Here is a 27,652-nt window from a genome sequence, read left to right as displayed (position 1 = left end):
CTCATATTTTGCTCAAGAAGGACACTGGATTTGTTCAAACGCTTGGACGAACAAGGAGTGTCCCAAGTTCTCAGTCTCCAGATCATGTAACCTGCAAGGGATGAATTAGAAACAAGTTTTTCCAAATCATAAAATAATTTTCTGCATGCAATGAGAATAATTTTCATGGAATGAGATCTAAGGGATCCCATTTTAGGGATCTCAAGAAACCTAACAGCTGACATCTTCAAATATGGCTATACAAAAGACAAAATACAGCAATATTGGTTTCTATTTGAACAATCTTGATGATAATAACTTAGAAAAGGGATTTCAACAGGTAGATGAGATAATGCTGTCCAAAGTAACAGAGTTCACTATAAGGATGGAAGTCAGAGATCTTGTTAGCTCAAAACATTCAACATCCCTCCCAACCATTGGACAACCCTAGCAAATTCATCAAGGTTATATCTCAGATTAGCCCAACGGCTAATATTCCATTTGACTTCTCTGGAGGCTCAGTATCTTTAGAAACCAAATGTCTTAAACTAAAAATTAACATCCTACCATATAAATTTAGGAGCTTGCAAGTTTATTTAACTCAGTCATAAAGGATGTTTTTAAAAATAAATTTATTGGGATATAATGTATGCAACATAAAAATGTATTCATTTCAATGATATTTAGTAAATTTAAGAAGTTGTGCAACTATCACAATAATCCATTATAGAATATTTCATCACTCCAAAAAGATCATGCAGTTAATTTTTTTCACCCTCAAATCTAGGCACTAACCTATTTACTGTTTTTATGAATTTGGTTTTTTGCCATTTTATATAAATGGAATTACACAGAATGTGGTCTTTTGTGTCTGGCTCCTTTCACTTAGCATGATGTTTTGGAGATTTATTCATGTTGGAGTATGTATCTAGACTTCAGTCCTTTTTATTGACAAATACTTTTCCGTTGTGTGGGTATATCACATTTTATCTATCCACTCATCATTTCATAGACATTTGGGTTGTTTCTAATTTTAGCCACAAAAACAACTTTCCCATCTGAAGGGAGATTCACAGATTCTAAAGGTGGGGCTCATATTTTGCTCAAAAAGGACACCGGATTTGTTCAAATGCTTGGACAAACAAGGAGCATCCCAAGCTCTCAGTCTCCAGATGATGTAACCTGCAAGGGATGAATTAGAAACAAGTTTTGACAAATCATAAAATAGATTTGTACATGCCCCTGCTTTTTATTCTTCATTCCCTTAGTGATTTTTTTTTTTTTTGAGACAGAGTCTTGCTCTGTTGCCAGGCTGGAGTGCAGTGGCACAATCTGGGCTCACTGCAACCTCTGCCTCCCTGGTTAAGCGATTCTCCTGCCTCAGCCTCCCTAGTAGCTGGGCCTACAGGTGCGTGCCACAGCACTTAGCCAATTTTTTGTACTTTTAGTACAGATGGGGTTTCATCATGTTGGCCAGGATGGTCTCGATCTCTTGACCTCGTGATCCACCTGCCTCAGCCTCCCAAAGTGCTGGGATTATAGGCATGAGCCACTGCACCTGGCTGTGAATTTTTAATAATTACAAATCTAACACTTCTTGAAGGCTTATAATATTTGAGGCTTACAGCAAGTTTACACTATTATCCAATTTAATTTTCACACTAACCCTACGAAGTATTATTTTAATAAATAAGGTATCAAGCCTTTTGGCAATTAATTACTCAAGATCATCCATCTAGGAATAGGTAATAGGGGAACTCAAAAGCTCATAATCTCACCTATAATCGTAGCACTTTCGGAGACTGAGGCAGGAGGACTGCTTGAGGTCAGGAGTTCAAGACTAGCCTGGGCAACATAGTGAGACCCCCATCTCCACACAAAATTTTAAAAATTAAAAAAAAAAAATTAGCCAGGTGTGGTGGTGCATGCCAGTGGTCCCAGCCACTTAAGAGGCTGAGGCAGGAGGATGGCTTGAGCCCAGGTGTTTGAGGCTGCAGTGAGATATGATCCCACCACCACACTCCCACCTGGGTGACAGAGGTCCTGTCTCAAACAAACAAACAAAAACTTCATAATCTTACCCCAGAGCCTTAATAACCACTGTCTCATACTGCCTCTTGACATTTTAATGCAGATCTCAGCTTCTCAGGAAAGTCCCTTCCTGATCTCTTGAGTAGCTTAGAGACTCCCAGTAAGTGTTGTTTAGACCTCTGTGCTTCTTCATGACACTCACTGCACTGGTAATTTCAGATCCACATTTCCTTTCAGCCTGTCAGTTTTATAAGGACAGAGAACTGAACTTAGCTCTGTTTTCTTCTTGTTATACCCTACTCCCTGTCCCATCTTGGACCTATCTTAAGCCTTCAACAAACATGCATTAAATACATGGGTAACTTTTTAAAACTTTTATTTTAGGTGCAGGGGTACACGTGCAGGTTTGTTATACAGGTAAATTTGTGTCATGGGGGTTTGTTGTGAAGATTCTTTTGTCATCCAGGTACTAAACCTAGTACCCAATAGTTATTTTTTCTGCTCTTCTCTCTCCTCCCATCCTCTATCCTCAAATAAGCCCCAGTGTGAGTTGTTCCCCTTTGTGTCCATGCATTCTCATCATTTAACTCCAACTTACAAATGAGAACATGCAATATTTGGTTTCCTGTTTCTGCATTAGTTTGCTAAGGATAATGGCTTCCAGCTCCATCCATGTTCCTGCAAAGGATGTGACTGCATTCTTTTTATGGCTGCATCGTATTCCACGGTGTGTGTGTACCACATTTTCTTTATCCAGTCTATCACTGATGGGCATTTAGGTTGATTCCATGTCTTTGCTATTGTGAATAGAACTATAATGAACATATGTGTGCATGTGTCTTTATAGTAGAAGGATTTATATTCCTTTGGGTATATATCCAGTAATGAGATGGCTCAGCCCAACGGTAGTTCTGTTTTTAGCTCTTTGAGGAATAGCCACACTGCTTTCCACAGCAGTTGAACTAATTTGCACTCCCACCAACAGTGCATAAGCATTCCCTTTTCTCCACAATCTTGCCAGCATCTGATATTTTTTTACTTTTTAATCATAGCCAGTCTGACTGGTGTGAGATAGTATCTCATTATGGTTTTGATTTGCATTTCTCCAATGATCACTGATATTGAGCTTTTTTTCATATGCTTGTTGGCCACATGTATGTCTTCTTTATATGAGTAATTTTGAAAATTAAGACAACTTCCTAGAGTTTATGCCAGGATAAGTTTGTTAGCTGCCAAGCACTTCCAAAAAGTGGTACGATATTTCCACTTTTGTTAAGAGCATTTAGTGTTGGCATTTAAATATTGGAGCATAGTTGCCAAATACAAAAAATTTAATTTCAGCGTATCTGATGATAAGCAGAGCCTTTGGAAGTGAACTAACCAATGGGGTTGTTTTCTTCAGTGGGTTTGAGACAGTAAATTCATGTCATAAACCCAAGAGAAGATGGTGTCCTTTCTGGTTATTAGTTATGAATGTTTTTGTCTGCATGTCACAGAAACCTGTAAAATAGAGGCCTAACAAACAGGGAGTCATTTTTTTATAGGCTGAAAACCTTGGCATCCGGTAGTCCAGGCCAGTGCAGTGTCTGACAAGGTCATCAGAGGCCCAGATTCCTTCTAGCCTTTGCCTCTTCCATCAGCATGTTGGGTACCTTGGTGGTAAATGGCTCCTGTAACAATTTATCATGACTGAGACCAAAGTAGGATGAAACCAGAGGAGGATGGAATAGTCATGACAGCAAAAATTTTCCAAGGGTCATTGTATCTATCATTCATTCATTTAACACATATTTATTGAGAAACTACTATGTGCCAAGCACTAATCTAAGCTCCAGAGATAGGGCAGGGAAAAAAGCAACATCTCTCTGCTCTTCTGGAGGTTATGTTCTAGGCAGCCCTCAAGCAGCTCCCATACTCTGCTTGTTTATTAAGGTCTAGGCCAGGATTTCCCACTTTGTACTATTGACACTCGGGACCAGATTGTTCTTTGTTGTAGGGTCTGTCCTCTACATTGTAGAATGTTTAGCACCATCCCTGGCCTCCACTCACTAGGTGCCAGAAGCACCTGCTCCACTCCCACCCTAGCTGTGACAACCACGAGTGTCTCCAGACATTGCCAAATGTCTCCTGGGAGGCAGACTTGTCTCAGTTGAGAAGTACTGGTCAAGCATTTTTCTAAGTGTGTCACATGCGTTAGCTCATCTAACCTTTGCAACAACTCTGTGAGGTAAGTATTATTAACCCCATTTCAGAGATTTAAGAAAAGAAAACAAAAACAAAAACAAAAATAAAAAACCTTAGCTATTGAGACACTAAATAAATTCTCCAAGGTTGCGAAGCTGGAAGCAAAGCCCACTTCTTCACCTGCTGCATAGCCTCTTACTGGGCAGGGGAACATCATGGCCACACTTAGCTGCCTGGAATTCAGGGTCGGTGACAACATGACTGGCTGATCCTAATCCCAATCCATGCGATCATATATCAAATACATAAAATGCATGTTTCTGGCTTAGAAGAGTGCCTAAAACATAGGAAGAAATACTCAAGTGATAGCTACTATAGTCATTTTATTTTATTTTATTATCATCACATTTTTTTTTTTTTTTGAGTTGGAGTTTTGATCTTGTTGCCCAGGCTGGAGTGCAACAGCGTGATCTCGGCTCATCACAACCTCCGCCTCCCACGTTTAAGCAATTCTCCTGCCTTAGCCTCCTGAGTAGCTGGGATTACAGGTATGCACCACCACGCTCAGCTAATTTTGTATTTTTAGTAGAGACAGGGTTTCTCCATGTTGGTCAGACTGGTCTCGAACTCCTAACCTCAGGTGATCCACCCACCTCGGCCTCCCAAAGTGCTGGGATTACAGGCGTGAGCCACCGCACCCAGCCTACTATAGTCTTTATTATTACCTGGATCTGAGCACATTGCCACCCAAAACAAAAATGAGGTTTATTTGCAAGAGAGAAGCTTGGGCTGGATGTCATGACAAAAATGACAAATAATAGTACATTATATAATAGCATATAACAGTGTCAGCAACATCCTGTTTCCTAATGCTAGGGGATCAATTTCATGTAATAGCTCTACTAAGATATTGAAATATAAGTAAAATAGGATGGAAAGTAAGACACAGTCCTCTCTTATATCATTTGAAACTGGAAATTCATCCATCATAAGAACTTAACTGCTTACTGTGAGTTTAGAAGTGATAATATGTTACAGGATTTAAGAAGCATTAAAACCCTGTGTTTTGTTCAGAGATGACTCCATTTTATTCATCTATTGTTTCTGTCCATTAAGTCAAAAATGGATGAGAGAATTATGAAGCAGAGAGGAACAAATACCATCCATAACCACTCCCGCACGAAAGGAAGGACCCATAACTGAAAACCATGCCCAAGCCAGCTTGTTATCCATAAAGACATATAAGGATTTCTTCACTCATTTAACAAATATATACACAGATATATGAAAATCAAAAAAAATTGGAGATTGTAATCTGAGTTAGACACAGTTCAAAATACTGAGGATACAGCAGTAAGAAAATCAGACAAAATTCCTTGTCCTTCTAGAGTTTTCATTCTAGTACTGAGAGGCAGAAAATGAACAGATAAGGACAATACAGAGACCATATTTGCACTCAGGACAGTAAGACTCCATGACACTTTCCCCTCCTTCCTTGAATGGCTTTGTTCTATGGAAACAAAGGCTTAGATGAGATTGGTGAAGGCTGACAAAATGTTTCAGGTAAGATTCAACCAAAGAATGTTGATGAACCCTTTACAGGTAAGAAAACTGAGTCCTAGAGAAAGGAAGCATCTTGGTCAATGTCATACTGTGTATTAATCGGGAGTCTTTCTGATGCCAAAACAAACAAACAAAAATACTCATTCAAACTCAATCCCCCAAAAAGGGTAAATTTGGGTCTTATAACTGGCATGTCTGATGGGTAAATCTTGGTACCAGGTAAGGTTTGATTCAGGACTTCAGATCCCATTGCTGGAACACAGACTCTCTTGCATCTCTTAGTACTGCTTTCCTCTCTGCTTCATGCTCATTGAGGTTCATTCTGCAAACTTACAAAATGACTGCCGGCAGTTCCAGGCTTACATGCTACTAGCAGTAAAACCTAGTCTCCAAGAGCTCAGCTCTGCAGCCAGATTGACAAGTTCAAATCCCAGCTCCACCACTTGCAAGGTGTGTGGCTTCAGGCACATCTCTTTAACCTCTCTGTGCCTCAGTTTCCCAACCTGTGAAATGAAGACAATAAAAGTACAAACAAAACAGGATTGTTGTGAATATTAAAAAGATAATTCATGTAAAAGCATGTTCTTAAAGCAGTGCCTGGTAGAGAGTAAACAGTAAGTGTTAGATATCATTATTGCCAGTTTTCCAATTCCAAGGGAAAGGGCTCCCTTTTCCCAATAACTCAGGCTGGGCAAGAAAGGTAATCCATCCTGCCTGGGTAATGTGCTCATTCCTCAGCCAATCACTGGAGCTGGGGTGAAGAATACCCTGATAGGCCAACTTGGGCCTGGTTCCTACTGGAGCCATGGGTACAGGAAGGTGCAGTCTGGTTTGAATCCCATGAGCTGAATGTAGGGAGAGAATAAATCTTCAAAACAAAACAGGCTGATGCCAGAAGGAGAACAATTGGATGTTGGGCTGACAAAGGAGACAGCTGTCTACTCCAGAGAAGCTTTGAGGCATGTAAGGAGCCGGGGAGTGGAAAGAGAGAGGGGGAGATATGCTAAAAAACAAAGACGAAAATTACTAGTGGAGACATAGAGGGCAAAGAGGATGGAAGAGGAGAATAGGGGAGCCACTGATCCATCACTGCATGTCAACTCAAGCAAGGACACCCTGAGAAATGAAATTGAGTCTAACTCTGTCATCCTTTTTTAGGCTAACATTTCTGCTGTGGGGACAGGGATGTTGACTTTGTTGTTAAATTGATTCTGAGATCTTGCTATTTCTTTGCCCATTTTCAGAGACTTCATATTACACCACAGATTTCTAGTGTCTCTTCTGACTAATCAAGACATTGGGGCAAGGCATGGTGGCTCACACCTGTAATGCCAGCACTTCCGAAGTTGAAGAGGGCAGATTGCTTGAGGTCAGGAGTTCAAGACCAGCCTGGCCAACTTGGTGAAACCGCATGTCTACTAAAAATACAAAACTTAGCTAGGCGTAGTGGCGTGTACCTGTATTCCCAGCTACTCAGGAGGCTGAGACACAAGAATTGCTTGAGCCTGGGACACAAATGTTGCAGTAAGCCGCTATCAAGCCTGGGTGACAGAGCAAGACTATGTCCCAAAAACAAAACAAAACAAAAAAAGACATTGAGCACTCTGGGGACTGAATTCCCATGGCAATGAATGAAGATGAGTTGCTTTTTTGGACAAAACTGGTACATTCTAGTTCCTTGACATGAAAAATGTGGCCCATGCACCAGCACAAGCATCATCTGGGAGCTTGTTAGAAAGGCAGAATCCCAAGCCCCATACCAGACCCTCTGAATGAGAATGAACAATATTCCCAGGGGATTTGAATGCATACTCAAATGCAAGATGCCCTGTGCCAGTTCATCACAGCCCCCACATAGGTCATGCCCACTTATCTCATTGAAGGTCAGGATCAGAACTAGGATATGGCAAGAGAATTATGTAGGGCATAAAATTCATGGAGGACCTCATTCCCAGTGTCTTGCAAGTGGCTCCTTGTTAGGGTTGTGGAAATGCAGAATGAAAACTTGGACAACCCTGAGAGCACACACAGCTTCTTTTTTTTTTTTTTTTTTTTTTTTTTTTTTTTTTTTTTTTTTTTTTTTTATGGAGTCTTGCTCTATCACCAGGCTGGAGTGTGCAGTGGCATGATCTCAGCTTCTCGGCTCACTGCAATCTCTGCCTCCCGGGTTCAAGCGATTCTCCTGCCTCAGCCTCCCGAGTAGCTGGGACTATAGGCACGCACCACCACACCGAGCTAATTTTTGTATTTTTAGTAGAGACGTGGTTTCACCATGTTGGCCAGGATGGTCTCAATCTCTTGACCTCGTGATCCACCCGCCTCGGCCTCCCAAAGTGCTGGATTGCAGGTGTTAGCCACCCTGCCTGGCCGTGCACAGCTTCTTAAATGCTGTACCCTAGATGCATCTCTTGCCTGACTCTAGTCCTGGTCCTGCTGAAGATGTTCAATTTACTGTCAATATCCCATTTATATAGTATTAGGACTAGACAGGAGCACAGAAAAATCTAGTACAACTCCTTATTTTTGCAATTGGAAATGTAAACTAAAAAAGAGAATACAACTGGCCCAGAGTTGTGCTTCTGATTAGTAGCAGAACAAAGAAGAAAATGCAGTCTCCTATTGCTAGGGCCCAGGAAGTTTCCCCACAAAATCACACCTGCCTCTCTTCCAAGTTGGCCGTAGGTCTTGGATAAGCTTATACTAAAGGGGATGAGGTCTTGCAAGTAGATTAAGGATCATGGAAAGCAATATTTTCTAATTCCTTTATTAACAAATCATTACAAATGATCACCTATTGATAAATAACTTGGTTGCCTAGGCAACATGGATGTACTTAAAGGAACTTGAAAGTACATTTTCTTTTACTTGATGAGAAAATCAATTTTTAAAATAATCAAAAGCAAAGATTTCTTAGATGTAACACCAAAAGCACAATCTATAAAGGAGAGAAAAGATAAACTGGACTTGATCAAAATTAAGAATGTTAGAGGAATGAAAAGACAAGTCATTGATAGGGACAAAATATTCAAAACTTAATTAGGCTGGGTGCAGTGGCTCACACCTGTAATCCCAGCACTGTGGGAGGCCGAAGCAGGTGGATTTCTTGAGCCCAGGAGTTCAAAACCAGCTTGGACAACATGGTGAAATCCCATCCCTACCAAAAAAAAAAAAAAAATACAAAAATTAGCCAGGCATAGTGGTGTGTGTCTGTAGTCCCAGCTACTTGGGAGGCTGAGGCAGGAGAATCTCTTGAGTCTGGGAAGCAGAGATTGCAGTGAGCCAAGATCGCACCACTGCACTACAGCCTGGACAATGGGAGTAAAACCGTGTCTCAATAAGGAGAAGGAGAGGGAGAAGGAGGAGTAGAAGGAGAAGGAGAAGGAGAAGAAGAAGGAGAAGGAGAAGGGGAAGGAGAAGGGGAAAGGGAAAGAGAAGGAGAGGGGAGGAAGAGGAAGAAGAAGAGGAAGAAAGAGAAGAAGAAGAAGAAAGAAGAAGAAGAAGAAGAAGAAGAAGAAGAAGAAGAAGAAGAAGAAGAAGAAGAAGAAGAAGAAGAAGGAGAAGGAGAAGGAGAAGGAGAAGGAGAAGGAGAAGGAGCAGAAGGAGAAGAAGGAGAAGAAGGAGAAGAAGGAGAAGAAGGAGAAGAAGGGGAAGAAGGGGAAGAAGGGGAAGAAGGGGAAGAAGGGGAAGAAAGGGAAGAGGAGGAAGAGGAAGAAGAAGAAGAAGAAGAGAGGAAGAAGAAGAAGGAGAGGAGAAGGAGGAGGAGGAGAAGGAAAAGGAGAAGGAGAAGAAGAAAAACAGTTACCCAAAAAGGGCAAAAGACTTGAACAGATATTTAACCACAGAAGACATATGAATGGCAAATAAGTTCATGAAAAATTGCCACATTGCTAAGGAACCATTAGGGTTCCTTAAACACAATAAAGTGTATATTTACTGCCTCAAGGACTTAGAATTAGCTGTTCCTTCTACCTGGAATGCTCTTCCCGATATATTAAAAAAGCTTGTTCTTCATATTTGTATGTCTGCATTCAAATATCACCCTCTCCACTTAATCCCTGCTTCCAGTGCCCCCTTCTCTCCTTCCCATCTTGATTTTGCTGGCTTACACTTATGACCTGACATGCTATATATCTCGCTCATTTACTTAGTCAATTATCTGCTTGCACCCTCTAAAACGTAAGCCCTCTTAGGGTAGGGAATTTTTAAATATTTTACTCACTGCAGTATTCCCAGCACCTGGAATAATGCTTAGCACATATTACAAGCTTAATAATATTTGCTGAATACGTGAATCCACTTAAGTCTTTGCTCTTCATGTGTTCATGGCACCTTACAGTAGCATTTTTGTGGTTATACTGCAGATATTTATCATTAGATTCAACAGTGGGAAAAAGAGCACTTATCAAAATGCTTTTCTTTTTGAGTTATCAGTTCATATAACAGAATTGCTTGAAAACCAAAATTTAGTATGAGATAATGGATGTTATAGCACTTTATAAGCGGCAAAGCACTGCATTATTCTTAATAATCAGACTTATGAATACCCACAGGCTAATTTCCTGAGCCTGAGATAACTTAATTCTGAGCAAGTCACTTTGAACTGTCTACACCTCAGTTTCTCCACCCGTCAAATAAACAGTTGAAAACCCAATGACATCTAGCATCTTTTGGGAAGTTTAGTGTGGGGGCATAAGAATCTAGACTTATCAGACAAACCTGGGCTCAAATCTTGGCTCTGCTCACACAACCCACAGGTCTTGGGCAGTAACTTAATCTCTTTAAGTCCTCAGTTTCTGCATCTGTAAAATGGGGGGGAAATGTCCCTGCCTCTTTGAAATACTTTAAGAGAAAAGTGAGATAACACCTGCAAACTGCCAAGCATATAGTACGTACTCTAAAAATGTTAATCTCTCCTTTCTTGAGTTTCTAATCCATTTGTAACTCATCATCAGTTTCATCTGATATTTTAGTTCCTTCTACCTTGTAGAGAGATTTGATGTTAGTTTTGATTCTAACATTTATAAATCTTCAAAGTGAAAGAATTAAAGCTGCTAGTCAGTAAAACTTAATTACTAAATGTTCCCAAGTAGAAGTTTCCCCCCAAAATTGAGTTCCACCCACCCATCTGGGCCTGGAGAGTCAGTAAGGGTAGTCACGTTACACATTGCTCTATTTTGAATGCCACAATGAACAGCACAGGCTTAACTGCAATTAAATAGTCCCTGCTGACCACTGAATATACAGTACATCATGTCAGGAGAGGCAAAACTGTCAGATTAGTGGAAATTCATTTTGGGATTGCTGGGTAATTTTGAGAGCTGACAGCCAAAGAAAAATCCATGATCCCTTGTGTGTGGCAGCATAGATCACCCTTGAACAGGAGTTGTTTGGGAATTCAGAACACAGAAGTGCTCCAGATTTGAAAGCTCACTTCTAGAGCAAAGTTGGGAAAGAAAATGTGAGTGACCAGATCATTGTTTTAAATTCTAAAAACTGGAAAGACATCTCTGTAGTATCAACCCCGGCTAGCAAGCAGGAGGTATGCTCATAAAGCTGGAATATGCTTTTGTAGTCAGTCACTTCTGAGCTAAGGATTGGGAGCTACTCACCGAGATAACAGCTGGACATTAGTTCAGGATGCTGAGAGGATCTTATGGTTTTGGACTCCTTTTGTCTGAATGGACATGTTTAAAATTGTTTTCTGGGGGTTGCTTGATCCTAGATGAGGGTCTTCAATCTCTCCACTCCAACCAGCAGCCAATGCTTTCTATATGAACCTGCTTTCTCTATGAAAATGCTTTATAGAAAGCATTTCTATGAAAACTTCTTGATGGGAGAAAACAAAAACATTGCACTAAGTAGATCTGCTACGGAGGGCTCAAAAGCAATAACTAACATGAATTAAGTTGCTCAATGTGTACAGGAACTGTGCTTAGTGCTTTCCCTGTATTATCTCTTAGTCTACTTGGATCTTATAAGGTTGGCATCCCTGTACCCATTACATGGATGAAGAAGCCTAGAGAGGTACAGCAATATGACTGCAGTCATACTGCTATGACAAGAAGTGACTAGGATTTGATTCTAATCATCTCGGTCTACAGCAGCGGTTCTCAACCAGGAGATTTTGCCCCACAGAGGGTATTAGGCAATGTCTGCAGACATTTTTGGTTGTTGAAACTGCTACCAGTATCTAGTGAATAGAGGCCAGAGATGCTGCTAAACACCCTACAGTACCCTCCACAACGAAGAATTAGCCAGCCCTAAACATCAGCAGTACTGTAGCAGAACAATGCTGCTCCAGGACTGTGATTCTGAAGTGAAGTCCCTGGACCAGGAGAATCAGCATCAGCTGGGATCTTGTTAGAAATGCAAAATTTAGGCTGGGCACAGTAGCTCACGCCTGTAATCCCAGCACTTTGGGAGGCTGAGGAGGGCGAATCACCTGAGGTCAGTAGTTCGAGACCAGCCTTGCCAACATGGCAAAACCCCGTCTCTACTAAAAATACAAAAATTGGCTGGGCGTGGTGGTGGACACCTGTAATCCCAGCTACTTGGGAGGCTGAGGCAGGAAAATGACTTGAACCCAGGAGGTGGAGGTTGCAGTGAGCCAAGATCGTGCCGCTAGACTCCAGCCTGGGCAACAGAGCGAGACTCAGCCTCAAAAAACAAAAAAAAGAAATGCAAAATATAAGGCTTCACCCCAGACCCTCAGAGGGCATGGGGCCAGTAACCTGTGGTTTAACAATTCTCCAGGTGATCCTGATGCAGGCCAAAATTTGAGAACCCCTGGTCTAGGGCCATCAGAACATGTGACTGATCTCTGCTGCCCACCCTAAACGTTCACAAATCCTCTAAGGCTGATATGGTTTGGCTGTGTCCCCACCCAAATCTCATCTTGAATTGTAGCTCCCATAATTCCCACATGTTGTGGGAGGGACATGGTGGGAGATAATTGAATCATGGGGGAGGTTCCCCCATACTGTTCTCATGGTAGTGAATAAGTCTCATGAGATCTGATGGTTTTATAAGGGGAAACCCCTTTCGCTTGGCTTTCATTCTCTTGCCTGCTGCCATGTAAGACGTGCCTTTTGCCTTCCACCATGATTGTGAGGCCTCCCCAGCCACGTGGAACTGTGGGTCCGTTAAACTTCCTTTTCATTATAATTTACCTTGTCTTGGGTATGTCTTTATCAGCAGTGTAAAAAAGGACTAATACAAAGACTAGAACAAAATTCGTATCAGGGGCTTTGGCTTGTAGAATTCTACCCCTGTCCAAATTCGAGACTGTCAGACAGCTTTTATCATTTCTGAAGCTACAAAAGGATGCCATTGGCCTGTCCAGGTCCTCCCCTGGGATGTCCAGGAACCAGAAAATGTGATGGTGAATTGTTCAGGAAGACTTAGAGTCCCCACCAATGTTTCTCAGAACATTGAGGTACTGTTATCTGCAATGGCACAAATGAATATATATTGACCACCCCGCCCCCCGCCTCCAATTTATGTCAGATTCTGGGAGAGATACATGTACAGATGTCATCTCAATTACTACCATTAATAAGGACAATGATAATTACTGTTTCTGGAGGACTTTCCATGGGCTAGGCATGCCTGCTAAACATTTGACCTGCATGATCTCATTCTTCATCACTACCTTGTGAGTTGGGTTTCATTATCATGTCCATTTTAGAGATGAAGAAACTGAGGCTTATGTCTGTATGTTACAGACCTTCCATCTGATGCAGTAATGCTCTAACTGGCTGCCAAATTAAACAAGTTAACTTTGTGGGAAGTGGAAAAAGGGTACCAGGCTGGAGTTCATGAAAGTTTTGCCACTAAAGTCAATTTCTCCCCTTATAAAACAGAAGGTTTAAACTAATGCAGACCTAATTTTCTTCCACTTCTAACTGGCTATAATTATAGTGTGTAATAATGTTTCTATTTTATTAGGATCAGCACAATAAACACTATCGCTATTTGCACTGATGTTTACTTTGATTTCATTACATTTCATTGATATTGCACTTTTAAGTTTTCCAAGTATTTTCCCATCCATAGTTTCATTTCAATTCCCAACTGTTCTGTGAGGTGCAAAGGGAAGATGCATTGACTTCCTTTTATCTCTGAATACTGGAATGATCCTTGCTACATGCCTGGCAAGTGCTGAGTGCTTTATAATCCTTGTCTCTTGTGACCCTATGAGACAAGCATTATTATCCCTACTTTTTAGATGAGAAAACCAAGACTCAGGGAGAAGTCAAGGCCCAAGGGCACACACCGTGTGGCTGAACCTGCATTCAAACTGATGACACCCAACTGACTCCCAAACCCCAAGCTCTTGGCCCCAGTATGCACAGGTCTTCTGAGAAACCGAGGTACAGAAAGAGCTAGAACTTCCATAATCACATTTATTGAACTGAAGCGTAGAATAATTGCCTCCTCTCCTGTGGTCCCCCTACTAGAACACAATTGGACTCGACCCTCTCCTTTTGGGGAGTGGGAGTGGGGTGGGCATAGACTCAATGCATGGTTCATCCTCACCGTGACTGAAATGAAGCTTACCTTCCCCCACTGCACTCTGCCATGGAGGGTGGAGTGGGGGTGGCTCTGCATAACGCTTGCTCCTTTAAACAGATGCACCAGCCTCTTGGGAGATGAAGCTCGTTGGTTCTGTCACTCGTGAGTAATGCACCATAGCTCCCTAGTGGGGAAAATGCCAGATTATACAATGGCATGCTTTGGTGTGCAACTGTCTTTAGAATAACAAATCTCCTCTTCTGCTTGTAAGCATTACGCTTTAATAAAAACAAACATAGTGGCCACAAATCCCAGCTCTAGCTAAAGGGCATTTCTTCTAAATTCATGTTACACCCCTCACCATACCCCACCCCCAACACACACCTTTCATCACTTACAGGCAGTGGGCAGCCCGTGGCTTTATTTACCTTTGTCTTTTGGTGGGAGCAGACAGAGGGAAAAGAGTTTCTCAGCCTCAGCACTGTTCACTATTGACATCTTGAGTGGAATAAATCTTTGTTGGAGTGTTGGGGTGAGGAAGGGGGGCTGTCTTGTGTATTGCAGGATGGTTAGCAGCATCCCTGACCTCCACCCACAATCACCACCCAAAAATCTGGGCAGTGCCCCCATTCCAGTTGTGACAATAAAAGTATCTCCACATATTGCCAAATGTCCCTTGGAGTCTGCATACTCTTGTATGGAAAGTGTTCGGTCCCAACAGTGGACAACGTAAATTAGATCTCAGCAGCATGGTCCTAGCTGCAGGCTGCCCATTCCTCCCCCACGGCCCTTTGGGGGAAAATGAGAGTGTTGCAAATACCATGCACAGCTGGGCCTGGAAGGCTGGGGGCGAGGGTGCTATGCAGAAAGCAGGCTTTCGGGTGGAGACACAGCCTGAGCTCCTGCCCGCCTGCTCTCAGCTGCGCTGGCACCACCTTCACATGTTCCAAACTTAGAGGTGAGAGCTCACAAGTGAGAGAGGCGCAGGAACCCAGCAGAGCCACAGGTTGGAAATAGCACACTCTGGGAATGCAGAGGGGATGGGTTTCCTTCCTGCCTGCATTCGAGCAGCACAGTACGGTAGAAATACATTTAGGCATTCTTGTTGCAAATGGGCATGGAATTAATGTTGGCCTCCAAGTACTTCCTCTATTTCTGAGACTTCGTACGCTCCCCAAAGGGTATTGTTTGCCCCCACAGAGTTTTTGAAATTTGGAATCATTGCCAGCATTGGAATAGTGCTTTGTAAAAATGAAGATGTCAGATGTGAGGCTCCTTAAGAAAAATCGGAAGTTCTGGATGGATGTTATTGGGTAATTGGCCTGCAAGCTCACATGGCAACCCCAGGCAGGGACTGGGCGGTAGCGCCCCTGTAGATGAGGCAGGTGCTCTGGTGTTCCCCCGGGACCCACTCAGCCACTTCACCAGTTTACACTGCCTGCCTGGACTCCCCAGATACTTGAGTTGAATGCCCCTCCTCTATGTTTTTAAAATGTGTTGTATTAAGCAATGTTAGATATATTCAAAAATACATTTAACACATGTGTAAGTTGGAAAGCACACTAACAAAACTAGCATCCAGGAACCTACCATCTAACTTTAAAACTGTCACTTTATCTTGAATATCCTGTTATTTTCTCCTTCTCTCCCACTCAGGTATACATTATTCTGAATTTTGTGTTTATCATTCTCATGTCTTTTTTTGTATTTAGTTTTATTCCATATGTATGCATCCTGAAATAATATGCTATTTGGTTTTGTTTGTTTGAGGTTTATAAAAATGGTATCGTAGTGTACGTAGTCTTAGGTGATTTTTTTTTCACTCAGCTGTATGCTTCTGAGATGCATCCACATGGTTGCATATAGCTGTGGCTCTTTCATCTTCACTGCTGTATAATATTCCAACATCCCAGAATTTCACTTGGCTCCCTCCTTCTCAGCTCCCTTCTTCTGAAGGATAAGCTTTCTAATGACACTGTCTCAAAAAGCTTTGGGAGCCATCAATTCAAACAATATGCTTTCTCATTCTTCTCTCTTTAAGCATTCAGTTTGGGTTTTTTTCCAAAACGCTTGCCGCAATTTGCAATTACCTGTTCTTTGTTTTTCTTTTTGTTTTGAGACAGGGTCTCGCTTTGTTGCCCAGGCTGGAGTGCAGTGGCATGAATAAGGCTCACTGTAGTCTCAACTTTCTGGGCTCAAGTGATCTTCCTTCCCCAACCTCCCATGTAGCTGGGACCACAGGCATGCACCACCATGCACAGCTAATTGTTTGAATTGGTTTTTTTTCTAATTTTAGAGACAGAGTCTCACTATCTTGCCCAGGCTGGCCTTTAACTCCTGAGCTCAAGTGATCCTCCCACCTCAGCCTCCCAAAGTGTGGAGATTACAGCTGTGAGCAACCATGCCCCACCTGCAATTGCTTTTTCAGTTTGCTCACATATTTGTTCATTACTATTTTTCAGCAGACTGTATGTTCCCTGCAGGGAGGATCTGCCTACTGTCTTTGCTGTTACCCCAGCACTCAGGCAGAACTCAACAATGTTCTTCATGCACAACAATGAATATAGGAAACAATGAATATGTTTTTCTCAAAATTTGATAAATATTTATGGGCAAGGAAATGAGACTGTAGCCCCTGAAGAATGCTAATTGGCCTTTTGAACTGAAGGTAGAAATCTAATATGCCTTATTCACAGTGCTTGAGGCTGAAGTGCTTGGTAAATATTTGTAAGGGTTGTGAAGAGAGGTGATGTGTGCAAACTCTGGGTCATGGTTTCTCAAGGACCTTGCTCACCCCTCTGCACTTACTTCTTCCCCCTAGCTGAAATGTGGGGATGGTGGTAAACCATTTAGTGCCAGACAAACAAGGAAGTTGTCAAAAAAAGGAGAAGCAACAAGTAAGAAGGGATACTATGGTACTGCCATACTATAGCAGCCCTAGGCTTAGAGAGAGAAAGAGCTTCTCTTTTGGTTAAGCCAAGCTCATCCTGGGTCCCTATGACAGCAGTCAACCTCTGTGCTAATGAATACGGTCTGTTGGTAGAACCCCGCTGGGAGTGGAGGGAATTTGTTGCCCCTAAGATGTACTCAACCACTAAGCAATACTCTGATACTACCCTCCTATCTACTGCCCCTATAAAGGTGATGAGTGGGCCCCCAGGATCCAGGTACCCTCCCCCAAGCACCACTCCCTTCCCTTTCTCCAAGCTACCTCACTCTCTGATATGTCTTTCCTGATCAACAGCCCTTTAAAATTCCCTCTCTCTTTCTTTCACCATTTGGTTCCATCTCACCAACACTGGTTACTGGACTTTATTCTTGGAGTATTAGATGATCAGAGAGGGAGACAGCAACAACAACAACAACAAAAAAGCTTGGATGGGTAACCCAGAGGATAACCCAGTTCCAAAGCCAAAGCCAAAATTTCCAGATTTTACCCAGAATCTTGTTTGGAATCTGCCCCAAGACACAGAATAGACGGTCAAGACCCAAGAGAATATAACATTTCCCAAATAGCTATGGCCTGAAAATGTTTAAGGCAGGCCTAATCAGGTGTCCTCCTTAACCAAAATGAATTCTTCATAAACCACCTGTAGCTATGATAAAGTGACTTCCTGGAGAACCTGCCAAAACAAACCATTTGTGAAACGTACACCAAGGAAACTAAAGGAAGTGACTTTCTGCAAGGGATTATTATTTATATACCAGGAAAATGTTGAGGAACATTTGCCAAAAACAATAATTTCAGAAGCGTTGGTCGGCTGCCGATCCATCTGACAATAATTAGCTAGCAAGAGCCATTGTCTGTCTCTTCAGGCCACGTCAGGTTTGATATCATCAAGCCAGACCATCTGAAAATAAAAGAAGGCATATTTTTCATTCCCTGGTATTACTGTCAGTCTTTAATGGCATCAGCTTATGGGGAAACAAGATCTAAACAACAAATGGCAACCTTTTTTTGAGTTCTTCCTAAATGCCAGGTAATAAAGTATTCTATCTCATTAAAATATTATTTAAAAAACTATGATGTATATACCATCCCCATTTCCATCTGAGGACAATCAGGGCCTGGAAAAGCAAAAGAATTTCCTGAAGGCCATCTTTCTAGCAAGGTGTAAATTTAGGATTAAAAACCAGTTCCATCTTTGTTCTTAGCAGGTGTGACAGTATTTCTTAAATTCCATCCATTTGTGGACTGCATCAAAAATGTTTGCCATATCTATGCAACAACTGTTATAAAGACATGAAATGCTTTACTTTCAATAACTTTCCCTTCCTTTTTGTTTTCCTAGATTTATTTAATAGGGAAATATTTTACAAAAACCATAAATGTAAAGCACAAGTGTCATTTGCCTTACATAGATGACCAACTTGAATATGTCACAATATAAACATTAAAATGCTACAAAATTCTATCTGGACTTGTTGTCTGTTGAAGGGTCTGAGCCTGAAGTCTCCTCTTCCTTTGTTGAAAAGGGAGATTAACAAGTGATAGTGTGATGTTAAAGACTACACTAGCACCAACTGAGACTTTTTCCCCAACCAGACAGAAGGACTTAAAGAAAATCCAATAGGCAAATCTTTCCTACTAGGAGTATCAGTGTTATTTAATCATGAGTCAACGTACCCCCAAATCATTTTGTTGTGTTTTGTCTTGTTTTTATGAAATACCAAATTATGCTCTGCTGTCATCCAAAAGATGTGTATTGGAAACACAGATTTACCCTTTTGTATATATTTTCTTTCCTTTTCGTTTAATTAACACATAATAATTATACATATTTATAGGGCACATAGTGATGTTTCAGTACATGTAATGGATAGTAGAGATTTTTAAGATTCCACATCAATAATGTACATACCACATTAAGTTTGATCATCTTGAAACCCATCACTAATTCCTGCCCATGGATTAAAAATCTAAGAAAAGCAATAAAAGTAAAAATTTACCTACCCTTTCTTAAGATAGATTTATCCACTAATTCATTGATTCATTCATTTCAGAAATGCTCATTGACAGCCCCAAGTGCTGAAAATAAAATGGCAAGCAATACAGACATTGTCCTGCCCTCATATAGCTTATCAAATGAAATCATGTTGTGATTGTAGTTAAACTAGGTGGCAACACTCATTGAATAGCAATAGTACGACTGAGTAAAGCCTTCCTGCCCCTTAAGTAGAACATGGAACTGAGAAGTTAGACTGGCAGATAGATATGGAGAAGGAAGGATCATTGTCTGGCCTCTCTCAGACAGTTTTCTGAAGTGACAGCACTAAGCAACTGTTCTTGGTTTATTGATGGAGAGGAGCCAGCCTCCTGGATGTGTTGTCCAGCATCTGAGTTTCCACCATTTCTTTCACTTACTGCATTTCTTTCTCAAGTAGAGGAGTCCCAGTGCCCTCTCTTATCACCAAAGAAGCAGTTATAATCAGCCAATCCATATCTGGAATCAAAAAGACCTTGCCTCAAGTCTTGGCTTCATCACTCTCTACCTGTATGACCTGGATGTGTGACTTTCCTAAGTTCCTTCATCTACAGAATAGTATCATAATACAACCTGTCTTTGGAGTTACTGTGAGGACTGAGTGAGACAATGCATAGAACTGTGATCACCTAATAGCCAGAAACAGTGTCCCTACAAGATCTTGTTGCAGCCTGAAACCCCACCCATGCAGAAATGAATGTATTAAGACCCTGAGCTACTATAGGCATAAAATATGAAAGGGCTTCAGAAAAAAAAAGCACTGGGATCCTCACTTTGGGGGCTTCTAACTCCCCTGTTCCTGAGGGAGACTCACAGTCACCACTGAGCATGTTCCAAGGAGCCTTGATGTGTAGGAATGTGCGGAGTTACCTGTGTTGCTGCCAGGTCCCACTTGTCATTCACTAAATCAGTAGTTCTCAACTAGGGGTTATTTCGGCCTCAGGGGACATTTGACAATATCTGAAGACAATTTTGTTTGTCACAACTGGAGATGCTACTGGCATCTCACGTGTAGAGACCAGGAAAGCTGTTCAACAGCTTACAATGCCCAGGATGGCCCCCACCATGGAGAATTGTCAGGTCCAAAATGCTAACAGTGCTCATGTTGTGGAATAAGGAGAACTTTACCAAACCAGTGCCTGGTGGGGAAATAAATCCCCAGAATGTTCAGGTCGGGATATCTGTGCCCTAATGGAACTAGCTGATACTAATGGGGATAACGAGGACATTTCTAAGGTAAAGAAGAGTCAGGCATGGGAATGTTTGGTGAGAGGGAAGAAGCAGGGGTTGGAGGAGGATCTCTGCTTAGTTGAATGTCTACTCCATGAATCTAAAGACAACAGAAAAAAGTGCAGTCAGAGGATTGCTGGCAATGGGTCATTGTTTTTGTTTGTTTGTTTGTTTTAGTGGAGTTTTACCTAAGGACCTAAAAAGGTGGGGGGGGGGGGGGAATTTAATAAAATCAGAAATGTTATGAGCAACTCTGAAGTGTGATCCAGCAAAATTTCACACCCTTTAAGAACCTTGGAGGGCAAGTAGTTTGTGGACCAAATGTGGCTTGTGCCAATTTTTCTTTTTAACCTTTGAGTATGAGCCAATGCAACACAATGAGAAAAGTACAAGAGTAGAAGTGGGTACCAAGGTAGAGAGGCAGCCCAGACTTGATTTTACTCCAACATCCATCCATCTAAAATTTCCAAGGACACAGATAAAATGCAATTTGTTTCATAATAAGCCTCAGGAGTTTACATTAAAGACATGATTACCCAGAGGCAATGAGAGCTGTCTACAGTTTCTTCTGTTTCAGGAATATTTCTAACCTAAAGAAAGACAGGATAGCTCTGAAGTTTCACTGTAAATTTCAGCCTGTAGATTATACAAAATATAGAAATTTTGCATATTTGCAAATTTGCAAACCCTTTCTCTCCGACCCTCTGATCTTCTTTGGTGCCCCTAATAGCAAAGCCCAGCAGGAAGCTGGAGGCGGCCAGAAGCAGTTTGACAACTCCATCCAGGTGAATGGAAACGTGATAAGGAACCTAGGCTGCAAAGGAAGTACTGCCCCGCACCACTCAGCTGGAGAAGCCCCTTCATCTGGCTAAGCCTCAGTGTCTTCATCTGTAAGATGGAGATGCTAAAAGCATCCCCCTCATGGTGCTGACGGGAGGCCTGGGTGAGATAAGACATGCAAAGTACCTGGTAAGGACACTGCTAATAGTAGCTATAATAATGGCTCGAGTATGCAATGCCCCAGCTTGGTTTTGAAACAGTCACTGATCCCAGCAATGAAACCACGGTAGAATAAAGGCTGTCAGCTTACAGCTTGGCCTACTGCTGATCTGACAGATAGTTGGGCTTCTGATGGAGCCTTATGCTCCATAGCTGAGCAACTCTAATTGGGGGAATGAGGTCCAATCCACGATCAATCACAGATATGAAAATTTCTATTTCCTGTATAATTCACAAGCCAAAATTTCCAGTGAAACTTTGGTGCTGCCCTGTCTTTCTTTAGGATAGAAATATTCTTAAAACAAAAGAAATTGTAGACAGCTCTCATTGCCTTCTGGGTAATCATGTCTTTAAAGTAAACTCCTGGGACTTATTATGAAACAAGTTGCATTTTACTCGTGCCCTTGGAGAAGTTTTAGATGGATGGGTGCTGGAGTGAAAGCTTCTAGAAGCCGATCTTGTTTCAAAGGAAAGAATGTGCTTTCAATTTTTGATGGTATACAGTGGATTATTTTTATACCCATTCCTGAGTCTTTCATTGGAATACATACTGGCTATCTGCTGCCATAACAGTGAGGGAATTTTCCACTCTAACAACTGTGATCCTGTTTTATCCTTATGATGTGCAGAGGAAATGAGTGTTTGGCTGAAATTAGCAACTTTTATCCCATCTTCTCCTGGGAGCCCAAGATTCAACAATAGCATTTAGTCAACATTTATTGGACTCCTTCTATGTGTATGATACTGTGCCAGCATCTAGGGTTGTGATATTCTAGAAGACATAGTTATAACTGGGTGAACTCAAGGACGGGGCAAGGACGAGAGTTGGAAGTGATTATCAGAATCAGTGAGGCTCTCAGCATGATGGAATGCACATGTACACTGGGTAGTGGAAGGAACATTTAATACAGGGACCCCTTACATAGATGGAGGCAGGCTTTAAGGAGAGCAGCAAGGTACAGAGCTGACTGGTGTAAGTGTATCTAGAAAGACATGAAAGAGATCTGACGTGTGGCCCAGGAGGATGGCATTCTTTATCTGTGATGTTTGGATTTCATGCAAGGAAAATGAATTAAAATGAAGGAGGAGAAGGAGAAAGAGAAAGAGGAAAAGAAAGAAGCCAGAAAAGGCATAATGGGGAAGAAAGACAGGTAAACAAGCAATTACATGCAGAGGAAGTGCATTCCTGCAGCAAGCACTGGTTGCTATGGGAACGCCAAAGAGAAGTCCCTCCTTCAGGGTTGGGGAGTCAGGTGAGGCCTCCTGAAGAAGAAGCAACCATCTGAGTTGAAACCCGAAAGGCCAGCAGGAATCCGCCAGGTGAGAAGGCCAGGAATGACATTTACAAAGGCCCTGATGTGAACCCAGACATGACTGGTTCTTAGGGGTCAAAGGTAAGTTTGGGGAGAGGCAAGAAGGAAGATCAGCGAAGGAAGCAGAAAGAGGACCAGAAAGAACCTCATATGTGACAACAAAGAGCTCAGATTTCATTCTATAGAAAATGAGGAGACATAAAGTGACAAGAATAAACTGATACTTTTCATGTTTTCCTCCAACTTGACTCTCAGAAAGTATATTTGATGCTGTCACCCATTAGCAAACACATACCAGTTTGTCCCTGTACTTGACCAAAAAAAAAAAAAAGAAAAAAGAAAGTGTGTGGGGGAGATTGGTTTGTCTTTTGAATTCATGGCAAAGATCCAAATGGCAAAAAAAAAAAGAAAGAAAAGTGAAAACACAGGTGGCTCCTTTGGTTAGGTGAATGTTTCCCTGACAAAGAAAAGTGCTGATGTACCTCTCTACTAACCGCTGCATGCCTGAATAGAGATACCAGCATTTCAAAAGGCAACTTGACACACCTTTGGCATTTAAGAAATAGAAGTCTTAAGCTTCAGCACCATGAGCCGAGCCCAGATTAATGACCTTTCAGACTATAGGCCCAAGGAATTAGAAATAGGTCAGCCTTGCAAAGAATTTTAAGAAATCACTGAACCACTGCAAATCAGACAGCTTCTCATTGGTTCCACCCACTCCTAAGAAAGTGACCCTCCCCACTTCCTGATTGCCTCTATTTCATCAGCTCCCTTCATTTTGGGTGTTGGGGGAACAAATATAGACAAAATATTGCAAAATATTGCAAAAATATGACCTTTGGTGCAAAACAAAGGAAATATAAAAACAGAAGTATGCCAATTCCTTATTGGGTTCCTCTTTCACAGGCCACCAGTTCGCGGAGGAGGGGTGATTTTCATACCTGAGTGTCCTTTGCATATTTGCTTTTTGCTGTAAGACATGGGTATGCAATAGACAAATTCTGCAATAGTGATCTGACTGACAAAATTCCCAGGTCATGGTTTGTTTTTACCTTTATCTTGATGAAATTTGTTTTGAAATTGTGAGTTTGGACATGGAGACTATCTTCTCATACCCTGGCACCAGAAAACCACTGGTGGGATCTCCAAAATCCTAACACATGAACATTATTCACTGGATTAGTCCCTGTGTCTCTCAGGATAGCGAGGTTCTACTGATTTGACCTTACTTTCTCTGATTTCCCAAATTTTGCTTTGGAGATATAAGCATCAGCACTCACCTGATGTCAGTTGCTAATAAACCAGATTTTCTCAAACTGAATCTGTTTCCTGGATCTCATTGTTCTGCCTGCCCACATTCAGGTTTACATTTCTGCAAAGGGCTATTTTAGAAGAACTATGGCTTTGCCGTAAAGGTTCTATCCAGAATAGTTACTACTTTCTGGGGCAAATGGCTCCTACTCCACTATCCCATCTCACCGTGGTGAGAGATGGTCATAGCACTCCTGCCCGCTTCCTGACCACATGAGTGGGCATAATCTGGGCCAATGGTCCTACCATTTCTCTTGGCCACAGTGATGGGTCCAGGGATAGCTCCAGGTCTGAAGTCAAGGCCAGTCAAACAGGGTAAGACTCTCACAGTGACTGTCAGACTGGGCTGAGGCCCTAGATCCATTTATGTATGAAATCAGCCTGCTCTATCCTTCCCATGGCTTGGTTAAATAAGGCAGTTAGTGTACCTCTTTGGTTTCAGAAAAAATAGTTTGATTTCTCTATAACCTGACAAAGTCCTGCTCTTCATGCTTTTAAGAAAAAGTTCTCAGTTCTTTCTACATATTAAATTTACTCACTCATAGAATAGTGATGGAATATCTCGGGTCCCTGGTACAGCTGTGAGGAGTGAACATAGTATCTCATCTCCTAATGTCTCTCCAACTGGTCACAACCACAGATGTGCACAAAGGCTTGGTTTTGCTGCTGGAAGGAGAGGAAAGACAAGATAGCAGAAGGAGTGTCAATGCATCAGCGCCTCCATCCCTGTGGACTAGATTCGATGGTCTCTGGCTAGAGGACTAAAGACTAGAAGCTTCAGGACCCATTTTCACAAGAAAGTATGTGAGGCCATGAGCTGCAGGCTCCTGCCTTCATGCCCAAGGGGCAGAAGCTGTGATAGATTCAGAAAGGCTGTGGTATTTCCCATCTCTGCAGAGAACCCATAGCCAATTCCCTGGGCATGCAACTGAAAGAGCACTTCACATGGAACCCCGCACTTGATCAATGCTTTGCTGTTGCAGACTTTAAATAACATTTAAAGTTATTTAAATAAATTTTAAAAAAGAGGCCCCACATTTTTATTTTGCACTGGATCCTGCAAATTATGTAGCCAGTCTTGATAGAACCAGCACTTGTTGGTGTCCCAGAGGTTGTGAGGTAATAGCTTATATATAAAGAGCATCATTAGGAAGGTGATGGCAAAACTCCTTCAACTGGTTTTGTAGCCAGTGGAAACCAGAGAGTGGTTGGAATAGAGTAGAACGTGGAGGATGGCGGCTGATGGACTTAACTGTGCTCCATGAGAGAGTTATTCTTTTGGAAGTTCCTAGAAAGTACCAGGGAGACTTGCTTGGGTTGAGTTGGGGGAATGGACTCTGATCCTACAGTCAAGTTGATGTGGGACTCAGACCATTTAAATGGAGAAATAATATAAACACAACTCAAATACATAGAAAAAAAGTCATTAGGGGCAGTCTGGAATCAGACTGCCTGGGGTCTCATTTCTGCTATTTCATAACTGTGCAACCTTCGTCAAATTACCTAACTTCTCCGTACTTCATTTCCCTCATCTATAAAATAAAACTAACATTTGTACCTGTCTCATCACATTTTATTAAAAATTATGTTAGATAATACATGCAAAGCAAATAGCACAGTGTCTGGCACACACAAAGTAAATCTTTAATAAAAGTTAACTGTTATTAAAATTATACATACTTTGGGAACAAGTAATTCTAGGTGTGTGAATAATTAGCCAATAAAAGTGTTAAGGATTATATGCCTTTTACTACGAGCTAAGCAAAGTTCTAAATTAGTGACACTGAAGACTTTTAGGGCTTAAGATGCCTTCACACTCTTAGAAATCATTGAGCTTCCCAGAGAGTTTTTGTTTATATGGCTTATCACAATCAATATTTGCCATGGTAGAAATTAAAACTGTGAAAGCTTTAATATATTTATTTATAAATTCATGCTAAAATAATAAATTAATAATAAATGACAGTAAATCCATTACATGTTAATATAAACAACATATGCTTATAAAAGGATAACTATAGTTTCCAAAACAAAAAATATTTAGTAAGAAGTATACTTTTAATGCCTAGTTGTAGAAAAGAGCTACATTCTCATATCTTTCCCTGTGTTGTCTGTAATAATATGTTGTTCTGGTTAAGGCAAGTATATGAGGAAAATCCAGTCCCACACATGTGTGTACTTAGAAGAGTATTATAAAAAGCTTTTCAGATAAGTAGGGGTTTTCTTCTTTGATACTACACCAAAACTCAACAAGTAATAATTTTTTAAAGGTTACTACAATGTGGAATGTGAAATCATATTCAATAGACTTTTCATACTCTGCTACATTAAAATCCATTTGGTCTATCTTGCAATTTGAATAGACCTTTAATCTATGCATGATTTTGTAACATCACACATTGGTCATTTGGAAAATATTGACTTAGCAAGTTATGAAGATATTCCAGATACTGACATATTTCATATCACCACCATTCTTATCAGAAAAGAATTTAAGCATGGGGAAGCTGTCAAGCTCACAGTGGTGGGTTCAACTTTTACAAAATTCTCATTTTTGCTTGAAAATAAGAATTTTATCATTGGCAACAAATACCACTTGCTGTTTTCCTTGCAGTGATACTCATTTTGCTCATTTAAAAAAAAAAAAATCTGCCAGATTCTGAGGTCTGAATTACCGTAATTTGTCAGTCATTCTTCCAAATAAAAATGTTTTAGGAAAACCATGTCTACTTCAGCTCCCAACTCAATCATACAAGTGTTTTCCTAGAAACAACCATCATGATGCCTTATATAGCAGAAGTGCTTTATATACACTTTCCTTTTTATCACACAGAACATTATAAATACCAAGATTCAATAAAATTAAGAAATGTTACTACTTCATCAAGGCTGTTCTTAAGTTTCATTTTTTCCCCCACAAGTATGCTGTGGTGTAGAATACCAAGACTTCTAGCATAGTTGGTACCACCACTTGTAATACTAAGGCACCACAGTCTACCCAGCATTGATCTTGCACCATTATTCCAAAAGCCAACTCAGCGAAAAGGCAAATTACTTCTTAATATTTTTATGAACATACTTTTGATTTTGTGGATCCTAGGTCTCTGAGACCCTTAGAAATCATCAGAATAACTCTATAACATGGGTGTTATTATCTCCATTTTCTAAATAAGAAAATTGAGGCAAAGTGAGCTTACTTAAGAGCATACAGCCACCAAGAAGGACCAGGATTTAGCTGGAGTGTGTGTTCCTAACCATTATGATGAAATAAAGGCGTGGTTGTTATCTGCCTATTTTACAACCACAGTTTTTTGAGACATTTGCTATGGCGATGAGAAAAAAGAAAAAGGACCTAAAGCAAGTTAGACAAAGGAATAAAGAGAAAGATAAAAAGAGGAAATTATCTCTGATGAAAGATTACCATTTATCCATGAGATTAAAATACCTCCCTGGACACAATCAGAACACAGCACACTTAAAATCTCATTGATTTACAATGCAATTTAGATTTTTTTTTGAAACCAGGTAATATAAGAACAAGAG

At 41.1% G+C, this 27,652-nt stretch overlaps 1 long non-coding RNA gene across 1 annotated transcript; it reads right to left on the bottom strand.

Annotated features, from left to right (window-relative positions):
- On the bottom strand, window positions 1–27,437 carry LOC129052152 (uncharacterized). The gene is made up of 6 exons (XR_008516998.1): window positions 27,189–27,437; window positions 24,649–24,775; window positions 17,977–18,122; window positions 14,317–14,455; window positions 6,092–6,260; window positions 1–91 (listed from the first exon to the last, which is right to left on the bottom strand). It is a non-coding gene; the product is annotated as an uncharacterized LOC129052152 (long non-coding RNA).
- Between the last annotated feature and the right edge of the window lie 215 nt (window positions 27,438–27,652).

This window comes from Pongo abelii, chromosome 21 (genome assembly GCF_028885655.2).
Source record: "Pongo abelii isolate AG06213 chromosome 21, NHGRI_mPonAbe1-v2.0_pri, whole genome shotgun sequence".
In the NCBI taxonomy this organism is placed as follows: Eukaryota; Metazoa; Chordata; class Mammalia; order Primates; family Hominidae; genus Pongo; species Pongo abelii.
Note: the sequence above shows the minus strand (reverse complement) of the source record. Positions and strands in the feature narration are given on the sequence as shown.